The following is a 21,862-nucleotide window of genomic DNA, read 5'->3' on the forward strand; positions in this document are numbered from 1 at the left end:
GGATTGTGCTTCATTTGAGTGGAACGTTTGCCTATACTGAGAGAGAAAAAGGTGCAGGTAGAAAAAATGTATCAGATTACAAAGACCTTGAAGGCTAACCTAAGTACCAGAGAAGGCTTCTGAAGCCTGAGGGTCATGATGAAGATCATGTTTTAGGAAATGAAATGATAGAGACCTTTGTTTTTAACTGTGAACTGAAAGAAATTGGAATAATTTATTTGCAGTAGAAAGGTAGAGATGTTCCTCCTTCAGTGAATTTACAGTATACTCATCTGGATTTATCAGGTGACTGGTAACATAGAGAAGAGGAGATAGAGAAGCAAAACTGAATTTAAAAAGTTAGACCTAAGATACTGAAAGAAGACTTGGGGATTTGAGGCACGTTGGGTGAGGAACTGGCCCAAGAAACTGTCTATGGAAGGCTGAAAAACCTGGGTTGAATGAAATAATAAGGTGCTTTTATTTTTCCCAGTTGACAACTGAGAAAAAGTACAATAACTCTAAAGTGAGTAGATGAAAAGAAATAATAAACCATAAATTAATGAAGTAGAAAAGATCAATGACGCCACAATTTGTTCTTCACAATGATTAATACATCTAACAAATATGATACAGTGATGGTGGACACGTCATAATACATTTAAAGAGTGAATCATAATGTAAGCTATGGACTTTAATTAATAATAGTGTATGTGGGCTTCTTTGGTGGCGCAGTGGTTGAGAATCCACCTGCCGATGCAGGGGACACTGGTTCGCACCCCGGTCCGGGAAGATTCCACATGCCGCGGAGCGGCTGGGTCCGTGAGCCATGGCGGCTGAGCCTGAGTGTCCGGAGCCTGTGCTCTGCAATGGGAGAGGCCACAACAGTGAGAGGTCCGCGTGCTGCAAAAAAAAAAAAGTAATAATAATAATAATAATAGTGTATGGATATTGGTTCATACATTGTAACATATACCACACTATACACTAATATAAGATGTAGCTAATAGGGGGAACTGTGTGTGGGAGGGGATGCTTGGGAACCTCTTTACTTTCCAGTCAATTTTTCTTTTTTTTTTTTTTTGTGGTACGCGGGCCGCTCACTGTTGTGGCCTCTCCCGTTGCGGAGCACGGGCTCCGGACGCACAGGCTCACGGGCCACGGCTCACGGGCCCAGCCGCTCTGCGGCATGTGGGATCTTCCCACACCAGCTCACGCACCCGTGGCCCCTGCATCAGCAGGCAGATTATCAAGAGCTGCGCCACCAGGGAAGCCCGTCCGATGTTTACTGAACATCTGCTAATTTCGAGGTATTTTGCTAGCTATGTCAGAAGGTAGAGATTTATGCACAGGGCACCAGCCCACTATATAGAGAGCTGATTTGGGGGTTGAGGCAGCACAACATGAGCCAGGGAAAAAGTAGACTCTGAGGGTTGAGAGAGCTGGAGGGTCGGGAAGCTAGTAATGGGTTAAGAAAAGGGCTTTATAACAGTGCTAGAGATGACCCCTGAAGGGTGATTCAAGATGGCAGATGGGGACACACATTTCAAGTGGGAATAATGTCAGCAAGGGGAGAATGAATGTATGTGACCAAAGCACGGGACATGAGAGGGGGACAGGGATGCATGGTGCTTAGCTTCTCACAGGCATTGCTTTCATACCACAGCATTGCCTCCTGCTAAGCCCGCGCTTGGTTTCAGACTCCTTCTTAGTTCACGCAGCCACAGCAAAGTGATAGGATTGGGAGTGTGAAATAAAACCTATATACCCTCCTGAAGGTGAGGGAGTAGGAGAGAAAAGTGAAGAGGTAGGCTGGGCTGTATCTTAAAGAGCCCTTCGTGCCAGCTAGGCACTAGGATATGGGTTAAGTGCTCCAGCTCTGGAGTTAGACAACCTGAGTTCAAAACTCCATTTCCATTTACTTGGCCTTTTTGAGCTTCAGTCTGCAGCCTCTGTGTAGTGGAATAAAAACCAAACGTACCTTATCGCATTGTGAGGATTAAATGATGATAATGAGAAGCCCTTGGCAGGTGCGTGCTTTACCATGAAGATGATCATTGGCATTTATGATTAGGTAATAGGGTGCCATAGGGAGAAGAGAATAAACCAGGGTTGTTGTAATCAAATAGTACATTAGTAAGAATGGTCCGGTGGAAGTGTTTTGGATGGATTGAAAGGCAGAAAAGACGTTAGGTGGCTATTGCCATTGGTATAATAGTTGAAGTGAAGTAGTTACGGGAACTGAAAGGAGAGGCAGTGGATCACTTTGTAAGTGAAGGCAACTGAGACTGAGTTTTGTATACAAATCTGGTGACTAACCCTACCCTATGAGTCTGTGTAATGATGCTGCTCACATTTTGAGGACATGAAGTTTGACAAAAGTATGTTTTTTTGCTTTGTGAGTTAAATCATGCGGCAAGTCAGTGGCATGTGTGTGTACAGCAAATTCCTTTCAAATTTACTATTAAAAAGTATGTTAAGATAATACTATCCAGAAAACCTGTGATTCATTTATTCATTCAACAGATAATTCATTGAACGTTTCTTATATGCCAAGACTTGTTCTGGTCCTAGGGATACAGTTGTGAATAAAGCAAAGTCCCTGCTTCCTTGACACTTGCATTTGGGGGGGATATATGCTCGCTGTACTTAGAATGTTCCACTCCATTGCAAGCAGGAAAGTGGCCCTCTAGGGTTATACGCTGTTACGTAATATTTACATGGCAAGCACTTAATACGGTAATAAAGGTTCAAATGGGTACTAGAGTATCGTAAGAATTTCTTTTTATCTTTAGAATAGATTCCCGGCTTTATATTTGAACATAGATACTAGGTAGCCTTGGTCACTGCAGTGCAGCTGATGCCTTCCATTGGCTTGCAAACAGTAGGAGATATGGGTAAATTTCATGAATGTGTTTGCCAAATGGGTATTTTCTTCTGACAGTTTAACTGGCAAAAGCCAGCAATGGCTATATGTGGGGAAGTATGGCAAAAGATAATGTTTCATTGCCTTGTGGTGATGTTTTACCTGCACCTCCACCTGCTTTCCTGTCAGCTACCTCAATTCCATAAACAGCAGCGAGGAGGGTCCTGCTACAGGTTTGTGGCTTGTCTCACAAAGCCATGGTCAGGCAGAATATTCTATTTGAATTCGGTTGTTCAGGTTGCAAAAAAGCCTTACACTACTGGTACTTCTTGAACGGAATCCGAAAATTGGTGTCAGATAATTTCTGTCCTTTCCATTGCTTGTGGTAGGAGATAAGGTAAATGCGGATTAACCACCTGGGAGGTTCTTAACATCTGGAGAAAGAGTATTCCTTTCATGTCAGGAGATACCGTTATAGAGATAAATACTATTAAATTTCATATAGCATTTTAATACACGATGGACTTTCTGGAGTTACTTGTTAAGGCAGCAGAGGAGAGCGTTTTGAGTACTCATGGGTGAGCAGAGCCATTGGATAGAGCAGTGGCCTTTGAGTGAGGGTGATTTTGCCCTCACCCTTCCCCCAGCACGTTTGACAATGGCTGGAGACATTTTCCTTGGTCACATCTGGTCGGGGCGGTGCTGCAGGCATCTAGTGGGTAGAGGCCAGGATGGTACCACATATCGTACAAGGCACAGGACAGCCTTTCCCCACCACCCCAAAAGAATGAGCTGGCCCAAAATGTCAATAGTGTGCTATGGAGAAACCTTGGATAGAGGCTGAGGACTGAAGAGAGGCTGAGGTTGTCCGATGTACTCTCACGTCAGGTAGTCAGTCACATTTGCCAGACTGTTGTGTGGCCCTGCCCCTTTCCCAGAATCTGTAGCAGGCACGTTGATGCCAATGCTTGTCATGTCCTTGGGGTGCGAAACCCTTGGGGGCTCCTGAAAGTCCTAAACACAGGAAGGAGTGATTTAGGAGGGTGACGTGGGAGCAGAGAACTTTAGGAAGAACAACATTGTCCTCATGTGTTTGGGAAATGTGCCAGATGGAAAAGAGATGAGGTGTGCCCTGGGGTGTCCCATTCCAGAAGGCAGCCTGGGAGTGATGGGTGCCAGGGAGTCAGATTGTGAATTTGATATAGACTGCTGTAGCAACGAGCAATGCCTTGATCTGTCTAGAGAGTGCTGTGTTGTCTGTCACTGCAGAGTTCGTGTATAGGCTGATGCCCACTGATTGGTGATATGATAGAGGGTGGCTGATATAAAGGATGCTCTTAAGATATTGTGATTCTACCCTACTTTTACGATTCTTTCCCAGGATTCGGAGCTCCTCGTTCGTGAGCTGCAGAGCTCCTTGGATGTCTGCTCTGACATGTTTCATCCATTGATATGTGCCACTCGTTTTTTAGGTACAAAACAAAGAATGGCTTTGCACAAAGCCCGAAGGGATACACTGAAAGAATGATGGGAAAGGAATAATGCATAGGTATGTATTTGCATTTACTTTCTCCAAATATTTGAGACAGGGTAGCTGGTCAGTGGCTGCTTTCTCGTGCTCGAGCCCTTACAATGTGATCACCTCAGAATGTTACAGGGATTGGAGCCTGTCGGAGCCTGTCTCTGCCCATGGCCCCTAGTTTCTTCTTGTCATGGCTGTAGATACTGTGTAAGACCCTTGTCTTTTCCTCCTGCTCACAGCAGACATTGAGTAACATCTAGCTGTTACTTACATGCGTATTTCACAGTATAGTACTTTAGAAATGAGAAAGGTTTACTTATTGTGGAAACCAGTGTCGGCACCTGGCAGTGTTAGTGTCACTTGGTATTGTGTTTCCCACAGCTGCCATCGTAACTGTCATTGCCTGGTGACTCCCTAGGGTTTGAAAAGAATTCTTCCTTGGATCTTAGGTGATAGTGGTACATTCCTTCATTCATTTATTCGTTCAGGAACTTTTCTCAGCACCATGTATGTGCCATTTACTTTTCACATGTACAGTGAACGACACAGACAAAATTCCTGCCCCAGTGAACTGTATATTGTGATGTAATTGGCTTACGGTGAGGCCTGACCATTGGTAGTATTTTAAAATCTGTCCAGATGATTCTAATGTACAGCTAGGTTTGAGAATCACAGTTATAAATGAAGCACTTTGGGAATGGCAAAGGCACTACAGAAATAAAAAGTGGCTATTGGTATTCCTTCACTATTCCTGCATTTTTCCTGCCTGCATCAGGACTGTTGTGCAAGTGCTGATCATTTTCTTTTCAGCCCTTTTCGCTGTTTGCCTAGACCCTTTATCCCTGTTTCTAACTTAACACCCTACCTCCTTCTTGTCTTTCAACCTGCCATCCATCATCAGTTTGGGATTTATCCTAAACTTGGTCGGAAGCCATTGCAGGGTATAAACAGAGAAGTGGTGTTAGCAGAGATGCCTTTTTCAGACACCATACTGGCTACTGTAATAGAATGCAAAGCAGGGGACGGGAGTAGATTTGGGAAGACTCATTAGGAGACTGGCTTTGTGCACAGTGGTGGCCTTGGAGAATGGAGTAAAGGAGGCGGGTTAGAGTCATAATTGGAAGGTTACTCATGGCTTGGAGGTGAATAGGAGTTAGTGATAAATTGGTTATGGGGAATATGGATTAAGGATGTATAATTGGGTAAATGGAGGTGCTACTTAGTGCAATGGGAAAAATATTCTGCCCACATATTGGCCTGATAAACACCTTCTCACCCTTTAGACCTTGAATCAGAGATTCTTTCTTGTGTTATTATATTTTATTTTATTTCATTTTTTTTTGGTCTTTGATGCCAGCTTGCAGGATCTTAGTTCCCCAACCACGGAGTGAACCCAGGCCGCCTGAACTGGAGGCACAGGGTCGTAACCACTGGACCACTGGGGAATTCCCAGCAGAGTTTTTTTTATTTCTTTTTTTTAAATATAAGTTTTAATTACTTGATGAATTAATTTTTGGTTGCGTTGGGTCTTCGTTGCCACGCGTGTGCTTTCTTTAGCTGTAGCGAGCAGGGGCTACTTCTCGTTGCGGTGCACGGGCTTCTCACTTCAGTGGCTTCTCATGTTGCGGAGCACGGGCTCTATGCACGCAGACTTCAGTAGTTGTGGTGCATGGGCTCAGTAGTGGTGGCTCGCAGGCTTAGTTGCTCCGCGGCATGTGGGATTTTCCCGGACCAGGAAGCAAACCCATGTCGTCAGCATTGGCAGGCGGATTGATTTTTTGTTTTTAAACATCTTTGTTGGAGTATAATTGCTTTACAGTGGTGTGTTAGTTTCTGCTGTGTAACAGAGTGAATCAGCTATATGCATACCTGTATACCCATATCCCCTCCCTCTTGCATTTCCCTCCCACCCTCCTGATCCCACCCCTCTAGGTGGTCGCAAGGCACTGAGCTGAACTCCCTGTGCTATGCAGCTGCTTCCCACTAGCTAGCTATTTTACATTTGGTATTGTATATATGTCAATGCTACTCTCTTATTTCGTCCCAGCTTACCTTTCCCCCTCCCCGTGTCCTCAAGTTCATTTTCTATCTGCGTCTTTATTCTTGCCCTGCCTGTAGGTTCATGAGAACCTTTTTATAAAATAGATTCCATATATATGTGGTAGCGTATGGTATTGGTTTTTTTCTTTCTGACTTACTTCACTCTGTATGACAAACTGTAGATATATCCACCCCACCTCACTACAAATAGGTCAGTTCCATTTCTTTTATGGCTGAGTAATATTCTTTTGTATGTATGTGCCACATCTTCGTTATCTATTCGTTGGTAGATGGACACTTAGGTGGTTTCCATGTCTTGGCTATTGTAAGTAGTGCTGGCAGGCGGATTGTGACCCACTGAGCCACCAGGGAAGTCCCCAGAGACTATTTCTTAAGGGAGGCCCTCCTCAAGCCCCATCAGTCTCTTCCCTGCTGACAGAGACTCCCACGGAGTTACTGGAGCCCACTTGCGTTTGTCCATGCCCTCGGTAGAGGACGTGGCAGTGACCAGGTGTCGGAGGAGAACCGGGAGCCGCCGCTGCTGCAGCAAAGAAAATCAGAAGTGATCAGTCACTTCTGCTGTGCACAGTCTCCTGCCAGCATCTCCCTCTCTCAAGTCTCTCCCAGTTTCTGGCTGAAGACCTTTAATCTACTTGACAACCCAAACACAGCCTTTGCCCATCACCTCTAGGAGTCCCTAGAGAAGGGACACTGGCTGCAAGAGCAATTCCTCGAGCCTACGGCTGCAGCCGATGAGGAAGTCTCTTGACCGTTTCCAGGGAAAACGGTAGAGCCCGAGAGTCATCGCGCTCATGATCCTCTCCATCTCTCCCTTCCACAACAGAGAAAACATTTCTTGCAGCCTGTCACTTCTGAGGCTTTCATGCAAATGCCTGTCAAGGCTTGAAGAGAATACTCTAATCTAACTTGGTTAAGAACCCCTCCCACGTTGGGCTCCGCTCCTGGGCCCCATTTATACTGCCTGTCTCAGCCACACTGAACTCTCGCCCTTGGATACTTGTATCTAGAGTAGAACAAGGCCGAATACTGAGGCAGAGTGATCCGGAGACTCAGAACCGGGTTCTGGGTACCAAGTCTCGGCTCACATCAACCCAGCCTCCTGGGACACCATCTCCTCAGCCCTCCAGTCTCACTAGCACTTCCTCACCCCCCTTGGTTCTTCCGGCCTTCCCACAAAGAGGGCACCACCCTCTCCCCTAGTACTCAGCAGCTCCGTATGGGATGTGTCTGAGGGGACCCGTATATAGATGTCGTCTACATGAGAGCACAGAGGTGCCTGGGTTTGAAGGTGCGGTTCCAGAGTGGCCCTCTTCCTCAAACTGCTCCATTTACCATCTGCCAACAAAAAATGCCCTTGTCTTTTGCTAAGGGGCCAATGAGGAAAAGATGTGAATGGAAGCATCCTGTAGCCCAAGGCGTTAGGCTCCCTTTATAAAGATCAGGAGCTTCCTGCACACTAGTCCAGGGATGAGCTTTCTGTCATCCTCAGCAGTGAGCACGGTGGGATCCTGAAGGTGTCTCAGGTCACTGGCATCACGTACATCTGGGAAAGCACTCAGGTGTACGTACTGGGCAAGAGCCACAGAAACGTGGCAGCCCGGTGAGGTTGTGTGTACCCCATGCCTCTTGCACAGATGCCCGGTCTGGGTGTACCTCGTGCACTGCCCAGCCAGGGAACAGAGCACAGGTTTCAGTAGATATAGAGGATCTGGTAAGACATCCTCTCTCAGGCCACCAAAGAGAATGGTATCTGGTGAAGAACCGGCAGGGAAGTTTCTCTGAGGGGAGCGTGTTTCCACAGTTAAACTGCCGTGGAATCTGTGAGGTCATATAAGGAACCCTCGACTTGAGGGGCAGGCTTCAGCAGGAGGGGCAGTAAGGTGGAGGAGAGCAGGGTGGAGGCAGAGGCACTCTGCCTGGCCCCTCACACCTGGGCCTCCCCACCCATGCCCTGCTGTAGTCGACACCCCACGTGGGGCGTGCCGGTGGGCTGGAACAGCCCCAGGGGCCACGTGAGGGCAAGAGAGAACCACATCCTGAGATTGGCTTGAGAGGCAAAATGAACGTTGAAAGAGACAGCTAGGTTGTACGGCCCTGACCCTAAGAGGCAGAGATTTGTGTGGACTGGGGAATCAGGGAAGGCTCCTCGGCAGTGGGCCTGAAGGACAAGTGACGTTTGGACCCATGGGGAGGAGAGGGAAGGCATTCCAGCTTGGAAGAGTAAAAGCAAAGACACACTCTTCTCGACCTTGTCCTGCCCCAAATATAAGTTCATAGCACCCTGCCATTTTCATGCCTGAGGCCTCAAGAAGACCCAGAGGTGAAGGGGCCTGCCCAGTGTTACACAGGGAGTGGAGAGGTGTTGTGCTCGATGGTTAGGTTCAGGTTGGGGCCCCGGATTTACAGCTGATAGGAACGTGAGGACAAGCTCATGCCGTTTCAAACATTTCCAAGTGTTGACTGAGAGAGACGTCAAAGGTGCAAAATGGGGGTGCTGAATGACCTCACCAAGTGGGAATGGTGGGCCCATTTTAATACGAAATTCGAAGCGAGTTCGTGACACAAGGACATCACAGGAAATGGCAGCATAGTCATGACACTCCCCTCTCCCCTAGAAGTAAAAATCACTAGAGTCCTCTCTCTCTCCTCCGTGAAAGGATGAGATAAAGGGCTCAGCAGCAGCCCCCGTGAAGGACGTGGTCGACACCGCGAAGAGGTGTCACTGAGACGGTTTGGTCCGACTCGGAGAAGGAAAGAGACAACTCTGCCCTTGGCCTGGTCAGGCCCACAGGAGGGAACCCCATTTGGGGCAGCCGTTGATAGTGTGGCAGTGTGAGAGAACCTTCTTCAGGAGGGGACTCCCTGTTGCCGACCTTGCAAAAGCCCACACGGCACATTCGTTTACTGGGGCTGTTGCACAGGGGGTTTGCCCGGGAGGTAGAGACTGCTTGGACTACCATTTTAGAAGTTGGGCCACCCTGGTTGAGAAGCACAGCACCTTGTACTCCTAAAGTGCTTGAATCAGCGGGTGCCCGTTAGGACAGACGAAGTCAGGCCTCATTGGAGCAGACTGCCTTTGGGAGTGGTAGAAGGTGAAGTGTGAAGGGGAATGCTCTGGAGGAGGTTTGTCGTGGCAGGTGGGCCAGCATGAGACCATTCAGATTCTCCAAGGCTCCAGAGATCACTTGGCTGGGAGCATCCCTGTGATGTGGTGCGGGGACTCCAACCTTAACAGGACCTGGCTGGGCACCTGGGGGAGGCCGAATAAATGGTTTCTTAACTTAGGAGAGTGAGAGACTCACCTGGGGAGTTCCACAAAAGCACTTAAAAAGACTTGTACCTGGATTCTTGAGACAACCCTCAGAAAACTTATCTAGATGTGGAGTAGGGCTCAGGAAGCTTCAACTTGTGTGTGTGTGTCTGTGTGTGTGTGTGTGTGTGTGTGTGTGTGTATGTGGTGCGTGGGCCTCTCAGTGTTGTGGTCTTTCCCGTTGCGGAGTGCAGGCTCAGCGGCCATGGCCCACGGAGCCAGCTGCTCCGCGGCATGTGGGATCTTCCCGGACCGGGGCATGAACCCGTGTGCCCTGCATCGGCAGGCGGACTCTGAACCACTGCGCCACCAGGGAAGCCCTAAGCTGCACTTTTTAAATAAGCTTCCTGGGCAGCCCCACCACAGTGGTCCATGTATAGAGTGACCAAATGATTGTGTCTTCTCGGTTGCTTTGGGGAGTCCAAGTGGGCCGTATTTAAAACGGCAGCAGGCATACGTATAAACAGGGAAGTTTCGAGGCAAACAGAGGTATATGGTTACAGTATGCATGAATCAGATCTGAGAAAAGCTAGCCTGGTGGTTAAAGAACACAACGCTTAGGACAGACAGACCAGATTCTGTCCTACTTACTTGTGTGAGTTTGACCAAGTTCTTTTATCCTCCTGACTGTTTGCTCATGTGGAAAAGAGCTATGGCTGTACATTGAGCACACTATTCTCTTTTGGCAAAGGTTGCTCTGGGTCCATTTGTGTTCTCTGCAATTCTTTCCAGTGTGCAAGCATTTTTAAGTCGTCTGATAAAGTATTACATTTGACTTTGAACTGTTCATTACTTTGGGCAAAGCTTCTGTAGTGCTGCAGAGACTAGAACCTATGCAGAGATAGTGAGAGGATGCTATAACCTTCTGCCGGTTTATAAAGAAGTTTCACCTTTTCTCCACTTCCTCCACCTGCCACCAAGAGATGAGAAAGAAGGCAGAGGCTGGAAATGCACACCAGGCAATACTTGTGTGTCAGTTTGGCTTTTTCTTCCACTGCCAGTTCTTCCCAGAGAGATTTCACCCAAAGCGCCTAAGCTTGCCATGGCCATTGTTGTGCAGAAAATTTCTCTCTATTGCTAGTCACATCCCCTTTTCCTTCTCCTGGTTCTAAATGGATGTTTGGGGGCAGGGAATAAAATGCAATACAGTGAAATGTCTATGCTGATTTAATTGGCTTGGGGTGAGGCCTGGCCATTGGTAGCGTTTAAAATCTCTCCAGATGATTCTCATGTACAGCGAGGTTTGGGAATCACAGTTATCGATGAAGCACTTTGGGAATTGCAAAGGCATTGCAGAAATAAAAAGTGGCTATTGGTATTCCTTCACTCTTCCTGCATTTTCTTTCCTGCCTGCATCAGGACTGTTGTGCAAGTGCTGATCATTTTCTTTTCAGCCCTTTTCGCTGTTTGCCTCGACCGTTCATCCCTCTTTCGAACCTGACACCCTCCCTACCTCCTTCTTGTCTTTCAGCCTCCAGTCCATCATCAGTTTGGGATTGATCCTACACTTGGTGGGAAGCCATTGCAGGGTATAAAGAGAGAAGTGGTGTTGGCAGAGATGCCTTTTTCAGACACCGCACTGGCTACTGTAAGAGAATGGCTAGGAGAGGGCAGGAGTAGATTTGGGGAGACTCATTAGGAGACTGACTTTGTGCACAGTGGTGGCCTTGGAGGTGGAGTAAAGCAGGCAGGTTAGAGTCCTATTTGGAAGGTTAGTGATGGCTTGGAGGTGAATAGGAGTTAGTGATGAATTGGATGTGGGGAATGTGGGTTAAGGATGTGTAATTGGGTAAATGGAGGTGCTACTTACTGAAATGGGAAACGTTTTCTGCCCACATACTGGCCCGATAAACACCTTCTCACCCTTTAGACCTTGAATCAGAGATGCTTTCTTGTTTTATTTAGTTATATTTTATTTTATTGCATTTTTATTTGGGCTGCGATGCCAGCTTGCAGGATCTCAGTTCCCCAACCAGGGATTGAACCCGGGCCCCCTGAAGTGGAGGCACGGGGTCCTAACCACTGGACCACCGGGGAATTCCCAGCAGAGATTTTTACTTTTCGTTTCTTTCTTTTTTAATATAAGTTTTGATTAATTGGTTAATGAATGAATGAATGAATGAATTTTGGGTCGCATTGGTTCTTCATTGCCGCGCGTGGGCTTTCGGTAGTTGCGGCGAGCAGGGGCTACTCTTCGTTGTGGTGCCCGGGCTTCTCAGTGCAGTGGCTTCTCATGTTGCGGAGCATGGGCTCTATGATGCACGCGGTCCTCAGTAGTTCTGGCGCGTGGGCTCGGTAGAGGTGGCGCGCAGGCTTACTGGCTCCGCGGCATGTGGGGCCTTCCCGGACCAGGGTGCAAACCCGTGTCCCCTGCCTTGGCAGGCGGATTGTTTGTTTTTGTTTTTGTTTTTAAACATCTTTGTTGGAGTGTAATTGCTTTACCCTGGTGTGTCAGTTTCTGCTGTGTAACAAAGTGAATCAGCTCTATGCATGCCTATATCCCCATATCCCCTCCCTCCTGCGTCTCTCTCTCTCACCCTCCTGTGCCCAACCCTCTAGGTGGTCGAAAGGCACTGAGCTGAACTCCCTGTGCTGTGCAGCTGCTTCCCGCTAGCTAGGTATTTTACATTTGGTATTGTATATATGTCAATGCTACTGTTCTTTCGTCCCAGCTTACCCTTCCCCCTCCCCCTGTCCTCAAGTTCATTTTCTATCTGCGTCTTTATTCCTGCCCTGCCCTTAGGTTCATGAGAACCTTTATATAAATACATATATATATATATATATATATGTTCCATATATATGTGGTAGCATACGATATTTGTTTTTCTCTTCCTGACTTACTTCACTCTGTATGACAGACTCGAGGTCTATCCACCTCACTACAAATAGCTCAGTTTCATTTCTTTTATGACTGAGTCATATTCTATGGTATGTATGTGTCACATCGTCTTTATCTATTTGTCTGTCGATGGACACTTAGGTTGCTTCCCGGTCCTGGCTACTGTAAATTGTGCTGGCAGGTGGATTCTGAACCACTGCACCACCAGGGAAGTCCCCAGAGATTATTTCTTAAGGGAGGCCCTCCTCAAGCCCCACCAGTCTCTTCCCTGCTGACACAGACTCCCACAGCCTTACGTAACTGCTCCTTTCAAGTACCATACACAGTTTTAATTTCACAGACATTTGTAAGCTCCCGTTTTATAACCCTCTGTTCTACTGATCCTTTCCCTCCTGCCTCATCATTTTTTCTCCAGTGCCTGCCAGTGCTTGGCATATCTTAGGGCTCAGTAAGTGTCTGTTGAATCCCTAATTGGAGACAGAGGACAAGGCTGAGGAGGGAAGATCAAGGCTTTATTTTTGTTTTCTACATGTTGAGAATTGGTCCTCGTGGGCGCGGCGATTCTTCCAGCCGCGCGAAGCCAGTGGCGCGGGCTGACAAGGGCCCAGCGTGAGGCGTACCGGCTGGTTCAACTGGGGCCGCCACGCGGAGATCAGCAGCGGCCCGGGTCGCACCAGCACCGGTCGCGGGGGGCTCCGCTGCCCGCTCTGCTGCTCTTCCTGCTGCCACTGTAGAGCCCGCGGGATGCGCACCATGGGCCGGGGCTCGTTTGGACCGCGGACCATGAGTTCCCGGCGAAGCGCCAGAAGCAACCGAGCCACAAGCGACAAGAGCCGCAGCCAGGGTGCCAGAGCCCTATTCCCCTTGCTGCGGGAGAGGCGCACGACAGTGACTTCACGGGCACGCCAAGTTCTGGCGGTCGGTGGCTGGCGCGGCTCAGTCAGGGCCGCGGAATTGGCGAAGCGTGTGGAAGGAGCGGGATGTGTAGAGCTCAGCAGCGGCGAAGTGGGTAGGTCCGAACAGGGGCTGGTGACTCCAGGTCCCGGCCAACCTTGGGGAAGGGTGCGCGTTGGAGGCAGGACGGGGGTCCGAGGATACACGGTGATGGGGCCCTGGCATTAGGAGCCAGGAGGGCGGAGGGCTTGTGGTGATCCGATGTCAGATCCCTGCAATGCTCTTTTGTCACCCTCACAGCTCCTGTCATGGCTTGGCCAGTTCGGGTCTCCCCCTGTAACTTATGGGGGTGTGGCGATGTTTTCCCAGATGGGGTCCCCGTGCAAGGTCTTTGAATACAAGTTATTTATTGAGAGTCTGAGTGAATGGTCAGGCCTGGGGGCCGACACCAGGAGTCCGGAGTCCTAGATCCAGGCTCACCCTTCCCTTAGAGCTCCCCAGAGAGCTGAGGGCGGCCCCGAGGGCAAGCTGATGGCCTTCAGCGTATCTTCTCTTCAGTCAAGAGAACTCATCGCTTGGTACTTTTCCCCTTTCTTTTCAGCTGAGGCTCATTCTCCCCTCCCTTGTCACCGTTTCCAGCTTCTCATGCTGAGCCCACTGCTTTCTTGGCTTGTTCACCTCCACCGGCTTTCCAGTCAGCTACCTCGATTCCGTAAATAGCAGCGAGGAGGGTCCTGCTACAGGTTTGCGGCTTGTCTCACAAAGCCAGGGTCAGGCAGGATATTCTACGTGAGTTCGGTTGTTCAGGTTGCCAGAAAGCCTTACACTACTGGTACTTCTTGAACGGATCCCGAAAATGGGTGTCAGATCATTTCTGTCATTTCCAGTGCCTGGGGTAGGAGATAAGGTAAATGCGGATTAAGCACCTGGGAGGTTCTTAACCTCTGGAGAAAGAGTATTCCTTTGGTGTCAGGAGATACCGTTATAGAGATAAATACTATTCAATTTCGTATAGCATTTTGATACACGATAGACTTTCTGGAGGGTTACCTGTTAAGCCAGAAGAGGAGAGTGTTTTGAGTACTCATGGGTGAACAGCGCCATGGGATAGAGCAGTGGCTCTTGAGTGAGGGTGATTTTGCCCTCACCCTTCCCCCAGCACGTTTGACAATGGCTGGAGAAATTTTCCTTGGTTCACAACTGGTCGGGGCGGTGCTGCAGGCATCTAGTGGGTAGAGGCCAGGATGGTACCACATATCGTACAAGGCACAGGACAGCCTTTCCCCACCACCCCAAAAGAATGAGCTTGCCCAAAATGTCAATAGTGTGCTATGGAGAAACCTTGGATAGAGGCTGAGGACTGAAGAGAGGCTGAGGTTGTCCGATGTACTCTCACGTCAGGTAGTCAGTCACATTTGCCAGACTGTTGTGTGGCCCTGCCCCTTTCCCAGAATCTGTAGCAGGCACGTTGATGCCAATGCTTGTCATGTCCTTGGGGTGCGAAACCCTTGGGGGCTCCTGAAAGTCCTAAACACAGGAAGGAGTGATTTAGGAGGGTGACGTGGGAGCCCTAAAGTTCTCTTCCTAAAGAGTAGTTTAGGAAGAACAACATTGTCCTCATGGGTTTGGGAAATGTGCCAGATGGAAAAGAGATGAGGTGTGCCCTGGGGTGTCCCATTCCAGAAGGCAGCCTGGGAGTGATGGGTGCCAGGGAGTCAGATTGTGAATTTGATATAGACTGCTGTAGCAACGAGCAATGCCTGGATCTGTCTAGAGAGTGCTGGGTTGTCTGTCACTGCAGAGTTCAAGAGTTCCTGTATAGGCTGATGCCCACTGATTGGTGATATGATAGAGAGGGGGTGCTGATATAAAGGATGCTCTAAGATCTTGTGATTCTACACTACTTTCACAATTCTTTCCCAGGACTCGGAGCTCCTCGTGCTTGAGCTGCAGAGCTCCTTGGAGGTCTGCTCTGACATGTTTCATCCATTGACATGTGCCACTCATTTTTCAGGTACCAAACAAAGATTCGCTTTGCACAAACCCCGAAAGGATACACTGAAAGAATGATCAGAAAGGAATAATGCATAGGTATGTATTTGCATTGACTTTCTCCAAATATCTGAGACAGGGTAGCTGGTTAGTGGCTGCTTTCTCGTGCTCGAGCCCTTCCAATGGGATCACCTCGGAATGTCACAGGGATTGGAGCCTGTCGGAGCCTGTCTGTCTCTGCCCGTGGCCCCTAGTTTCTTCCTGTCGTGGCTTTCGATAGTGTGTAAGGCCCTTGTCTTTTCCTCCTGCTCCCAGCAGACATTGAGTAACCTCAAGCTGTTACTGAGATGCGTATTTCCTAGTATAGTCCTTTAGAAACGAGAAAGGTTTACTTACTGTGGAAACCAGTGTGGGTTCCTAGGAGTGTTAGTGTCACTTGGTATTGTGTTTCCCACGGCTGCCATGGTAACTGTCATTGCCAGGTGACTCCCTAAGGTTTGAAAAGAATTCTTCCTTGGATCTCAGGTGATAGTGGTGCCTTCCTTCCTTCCTTCCTTCCTTCATTCATTCAGGAACTATTTTCTGAGCAGCATGTATGTGCCACTTACTTTTCATATGTCCAGTGAACGACACAGACAAAATTCCTGCCCCAGTGAACTTGTATATTCTGATGTAATTGGCTTAGGGTGAGGCCTGGCCATTGGTAGATTTTCAAATGTCCCCAGATGATTCTAATGTACAGCTAGGTTTGAGAATCACAGTTATCAATGAAGCACGTGGGGAACTGCAAAGGGCATTGCAGAAATCAAAAGTGGCTATTGGTATGCCTTCACTATTGCTGCATTTTTCCTGCCTGCATCAGGACTGTTGTGCAAGTGCTGATCATTTTCTTTTCAGCCCTTTTCGCTGTTTGTCCAGACCCTTCATCCCTCTTTCTAACCTGACACCCTCCCTACCTCCTTGTTGTCTTTCAGCCTGCACTCCATCATCTGTTTGGGATTGATCCTAAACTTGGTGGGAAGCCATTGCAGGGTATAAAGAGAGAAATGGGGTTGGCAGAGATGCCTTTTTCAGACACCATACTGGCTAGTGTAAGAGAATGGCTAGGAGGGGGCAGGACTGGATTTGGGGAGACTCATTAGGAGACTGGCTTTGTGCACAGTGGTGGCCTTGGATGTGGAGTAAAGCAGGCAGGTTAGAGTCCTATTTGGAAGGTTAGTGATGGCTTGGAGGTGAATAGGAGTTAGTGATGAATTGGATGTGGGGAATGTGGGTCAAGGGTGTGTAATTGGGTAAATGGAGGTGCTACTTACTGAAATGGGAAACGTTTTCTGCCCACATACTGGCCCGATAAACACCTTCTCAGCCTTTAGACCTTGAATTAGAGATGCTTTCTTGTTTTATTTAGGTATATTTTATTTTATTGCATTTTTAATTGGGCTGCGATGCCAGCTTGCAGGATCTCAGTTCCCCAACCAGGGATTGAACCCAGGCCCCCTGAAGTGGAGGCATGGGGTCCTATCCACCTGACCACCGTAGAATTCCCAGCAGAGATTTTTACCTTTCGTTTGTTTCTTTTTTTAATATTACTTTTGATTATTTGGTTAATGAATGAATTTACTTATTTATTTATTTTTCGTTGCATTTGGTTTTCGTTGCCGGGCGCGGGCTTTCTGTAGTTGCGGCGAGCCGGGGCTCCTCTTCCTTGTGGTGCACGGGGTTCTCAGTGCAGTGGCTTCTTATGTTGCGGAGCACGGGCTCTGAGCACGGGGTCCTCACTAATTGTGGCACGTGGGCTCCGTAGTGGTGGCTCACGGCCTTACTGGCTCCGCGGCATGTGGGAGCTTCCGGGACCAGGGAGCCAACCCGTGTCCCCTGCCTTGGCAGGCGGATTGTTGTTTTGTTTTTGTTTTTAAACGTCTTTGTTGGAGTATAATTGCTCTACGCTGGTGTGTCAGTTTCTGCTGTATAACAAAGGGAATCAGCTGCATGCATAAGTACATCCCCACACCCCTCCCTGCTGCATCTCCCTCCCACCCTCCTGATCCCACCCCTCTAGGTGGTTGCAAGGCACTGAGCTGATCTTCCTGTGCTGTGCAGCTGCTTCCCACTAGCCAGGTATTTTACATTTGGTATTGTATATTTGTCAATGCTACTCTCTTACTGCCTCCCAGCTTACCCTTCCCCTTCCCCGAGTCCTCAAGTCCATTCTCTATATCTGCGTCTTTATTCTTGCCCTGCCCCTAGGTTCATTAGAACCTTTTTTTTTAGATTCCATATATATGTATTAGCATACGGTACTTGATTTCCTCTTTGTGACTTACTTCACTCTGTATGACAGACTCTGGGTCTATCCACCTCACTACAAATAACTCAGTTTCATTTCCTTTTATGGCGGAGTAAGAGTCCATTGTATATATGTGCCACATCTTCTTTATCTGTTCGTCTCTCGATGGACACTTCGGTTGCTTCCCTGTCCTGGCCACCGTAAATAGTGTTGGCAGGCGGATTCTGCACCACTGCACCACCAGGGTAGTCCCCAGAGTTTATTTCTTAAGGGAGGCCCTCCTCAAGCCGCATCCGTCTCTTTCCTGCTGACGTAGACTCCCACAGCCTTACATAACTGCTCCTTCATAGCACCATACACAGTTTGAATTTCTCACATATTTTAAGTGCCTTTTCTATAACCCTGTGTTCTACTGAACCTTTCCCTCCTGTCTCATCAGGTTATGTCCAGTGCCTACCAGTGCTTGACATATCTTAGGGGCTCAGTAAGTGTCTGTTGACTCCATAATTGGAGAGAGAGGACAAGGCTTAGGAGGGCAGATCAAGGCTTTGTTTTCTACATGTTGAGTAGAAGATGGTTCAAAGCAGGAGCCCTTGAACCTGAGCCTCTTCCCCGGTGAGCGGGGATCCAACCCGAGCCCCCTGCAGTGGAAGCGTGGAGTCCTAACCTCTGGACTACCAGGGAAGTCCCCCGTGTTCCTTTAACTGAGGTCACAAGCTCCAGCGCAGAATAGGAGGCACACGTGAGGCGGATGAGGTCGATTTGCTCCGGGGTGAGGCGCACGGCATCCCGTTGGTGGGTCTGGCGTGGGACGTAGGCTGACCAGAAGTGAGGGAAGGCCAGGGCTTGGTTTGGGGCTTGGAACTCCTTGGGCTTCTCATCGCCTCCTCAGCTGGCACAGCGCTCACTGTGCCCAGAAGTCACCTGTAACGCGTTGTTTTTTTCTGTGGTACTTGGATGCCCGTCAGGGTGGCTCACGGTGACCCCTGTAGCCCCCAGCATCCATGGCATGGCACTTTCTAGGTCACTATGGTAACATAGTTCCAATGTGACTAACCTGTGGTCTCGGAGGCCCCCAAACTACCCCACTATTCCCCAGCAGCCACGGGGACACCTTGTGTGTCCCCTTGGTGCCTGCGCACCCACGAGACCGTCTTTCATCCCGTCCAAGGTGGTGTGGCCGTGGCTGAACTTGCTTAGATTAACAGCCTGGAGCCCATTGTGGTGCAACAGCCTCAGGACCAGGGGCATGTCGTTGTGGCTGGAGGGAGGTCAAGGCAAATGGGTGGGCCCCTTAGGTCTTGGGATCAGGCAGGATACATTGCCTGGCCTGGGGCAGCCTGAGGGAGCCTCACACCACGCTTGTGTGGACACTTCCGGACCTCCTCTGCTGCCCAGGGCCAGGCTAGGCCCACAACGGCCCCAAGCAGCCCTCACACACTGCAGCCACCCGTCCACAAGCGGGAAGTCCCGCATCAGGGCCCGCGTGCGCTCCCGCGGACTTGGGGTGCTGGAGGTGGCCGGCGTGGTGTGCACACGGGTTACCGGCCGCAGCAGCAGACCCAGCAGGAGCAGCAGACCCAGCAGAGGCCGCTGGCGGAGTGCGCGGGGACCCTCGAGGCCCCCCGGGTCGCAAGCTGCACAGGGCCAGGCAGGCGGGCAGAGGCGGCGGGTCTGAGAGGGGCGGGCGATGGGGTTGTGCCCGTCGACACAGGCCACCCAGCGGCGCGGCCTCGCGAGGGGCCCTGGGTGAGGGAGGCGATACAGGGTCAGAGGACCCTACGACCCGTGTGCGGAGAGCCGTGATCCACGAAGCCCGGAAGCCACAGGGCAGCACTGCCGTCCCGGCCCCTGCTCAGAGGCAGGTCCCGCGGGCTCAGCTGGCCTCTGCTGAGAGCCCACTGGCCTCCCATCGCGGGTGCCCTCTGCCCCCGGCCCTCTTCCCACTCCCACTGCTCCGAGGGGGCGCCCTAGGTTGCTGTCCCCTGCCTCTAAACTTCCTGTCCAAGCTGGGGTGCTTCTCTCAGGGGGCCACTTTCAGTCCAAGGCCTCCCGGGAGCACACCTCGTCCCCATCCGCCTGCAGCAGGCCCCTCCCACGCCGAGGGCTGCGTGTGAGTGTCTGTGTGGCCACAAGTGCTCTGGGCTCCCGGTTTCCCGGTACCGGGCCATTGGGGCTGGTATGGGGGAAGAGATAGTTTCTGGAAATGGTGGGGGGTAATAACCTTGTGAGCTCTGGATTCAGGTAGGGGCCCTCTGGCCCCGGCCTTCTCTCTCCACCTACTTGACTCTCCAGCCTTCATGACCATTCTCTGGGGACTTCAACCAGCACCTGGGACCTATCAGGAACCTCCCCCACTTCGGTCAGCCAGCCTCAGGAAAGAGCGCCCTCAGGAGTTGCTACACCCCCCCAGGGCCCGAATAGAGGGACTTTGGGGATGTGAACTGAACAACCTTCTGGGGAGAGTCAGTGACCCTTGTACTCACCAGAGCAGGAACCCAGTCCGTACGGTATTTGAGTGGAAGGAAATGAAGTCATTTCCATGGCAGCAGAGCCCCCAGTGCAGCACCCTTCCTCCCAGAGCTGCCGCTGGCTGTCCTTCTGGCCAGGATCGCTCCTACCTCAGCGTGGAAGGCCCGGCCTCGTGGAGAAGTATAGGTTCTGAGGAGAGATCTGGCACCTGGCTTCTGCTGCTCCACTTGCCTTCTCTCGTGGCCCTTGTGGCTCTAGCTTTCCCAGAAACCTCAAGGGCTAAGTGCCTGTGCTCGCTCAGAGGCCGCACGCCATTCCCCATTTCCAGCCTCAGGCCCTCCCCCTAGCTGCCTCCTCTAGGGACCCCTTCCCCCCACCACCTCCCCACACAGTGGGGATGTGCCTTCTCACAGAAGCTCAACCACTGAGATGCTTTAGGGACTGTGCCCAAACTCCTTCATCCCCAGCCTCTCAAGTTTTTGCTCTGATCGTTGGCACCCCCTGGAGCTGCTCCACCTTTGGAACCTTTCCCGGGTGGCAGGAGTGCCCAGCACAGGGGTAGTGACCTAAGTCTGAGCTGTGGCGACCTTTAGAAATCTGTTACAGAAAAACACTTTGCCGAGCATTAGGGGACCCCACTGGGGACAGAAGGGGCTGGGAATAAAGGAGCATGTGAACCTCCGGGCAGGGTGCGTGCTGCTTGACTCTCCATCCTGTTCTTGCTTCGGGGGCAGGAAATGGTGCGTTGGGGGGGGGCGGGTGGTAACCTTGTGAGCTTTGCCATGGCCCTCTCTTGAGAATGGCTCAGCCAGCAAGATTCTGTGGAGTCTGCCTCCTGGCACCATGCTACAATCGCCGGATTTTGGGTCGGGAGCAAAGATCTTCGTCCGACTCTTGCGGAGCGCGCTTTCTCTTGGGCGCACGTCTGGCGACTGGCTCCTGCTCCGCTTCCACCTTTGCTGGCGTGGCCGAAGGAACATCCCCGTAGGCCCAGTAGCCACCAGCGCGGCAGTATGTCTCCCCATGGCAGCCCAACTGCGTTTCCCCACACCCTCGGTTGAGGACGTGGCAGTGACCAGCTGTACGAGGAGAAACGGGAGCCGCTGCTGCTGCAAAGAAAATCAAAAGTGATCAGTCCCTTCTGCTGTGCACAGTCTCCTGGCCGAATCTCCCTCTCTCATGTCTCTCCCAGTTTCTGGCCAGAGACCTTTCATCTACTGGACATCCAAAACACAGCCTTGGCCCATCACCTCTCTGAGTCCCTGGAGAAGGGACCCTGGCTGCAAAAGCGATTCCTAGGGCCTACGGCTGCAGCAGATGAGGGAGTCCCTTCACCTTTTCCAGGGAAAACAGTAGAACCCGAAAGTCATTGCAAGCATGATCCTCTCCATCTCTCCCTTCCACAACAGAGAAAACATTTCTTGCAGTCTGTCACTTGTGAGGCTTTAATGGAAATATCGTTCACGTTTTGGAAAAAGATAATCTAATATAAATTGGATCAGAACCCCTCCCACCTTGGCAACCCCTCTTGGGTCCCATTTTTACAGTGCCTGTTTCAACCACACGGAACTCTAGTCCTCTGATCCTTTTATCTCGATAAGAACAAGGCCACATACTGAGGCAGAGTGATCGGGAGA

The 21,862-nt window shown here is 50.1% G+C and overlaps 1 long non-coding RNA gene across 1 annotated transcript in view; it reads left to right on the forward strand.

Moving 5' to 3' along the window:
• LOC136792073 (uncharacterized) overlaps positions 1–21,862 on the forward strand; it is a 46,276-nt gene that overhangs the window by 386 nt on the left and 24,028 nt on the right. The window contains exons 2-3 of the long non-coding RNA XR_010835240.1: positions 4,318–4,394; positions 15,489–15,565. This is a non-coding gene — a long non-coding RNA (uncharacterized lncRNA). The remainder of the gene's footprint in view (positions 1–4,317; positions 4,395–15,488; positions 15,566–21,862) is intronic.

This window comes from Kogia breviceps, chromosome 11 (genome assembly GCF_026419965.1).
Source record: "Kogia breviceps isolate mKogBre1 chromosome 11, mKogBre1 haplotype 1, whole genome shotgun sequence".
NCBI classification, from domain to species: Eukaryota; Metazoa; Chordata; class Mammalia; order Artiodactyla; family Physeteridae; genus Kogia; species Kogia breviceps.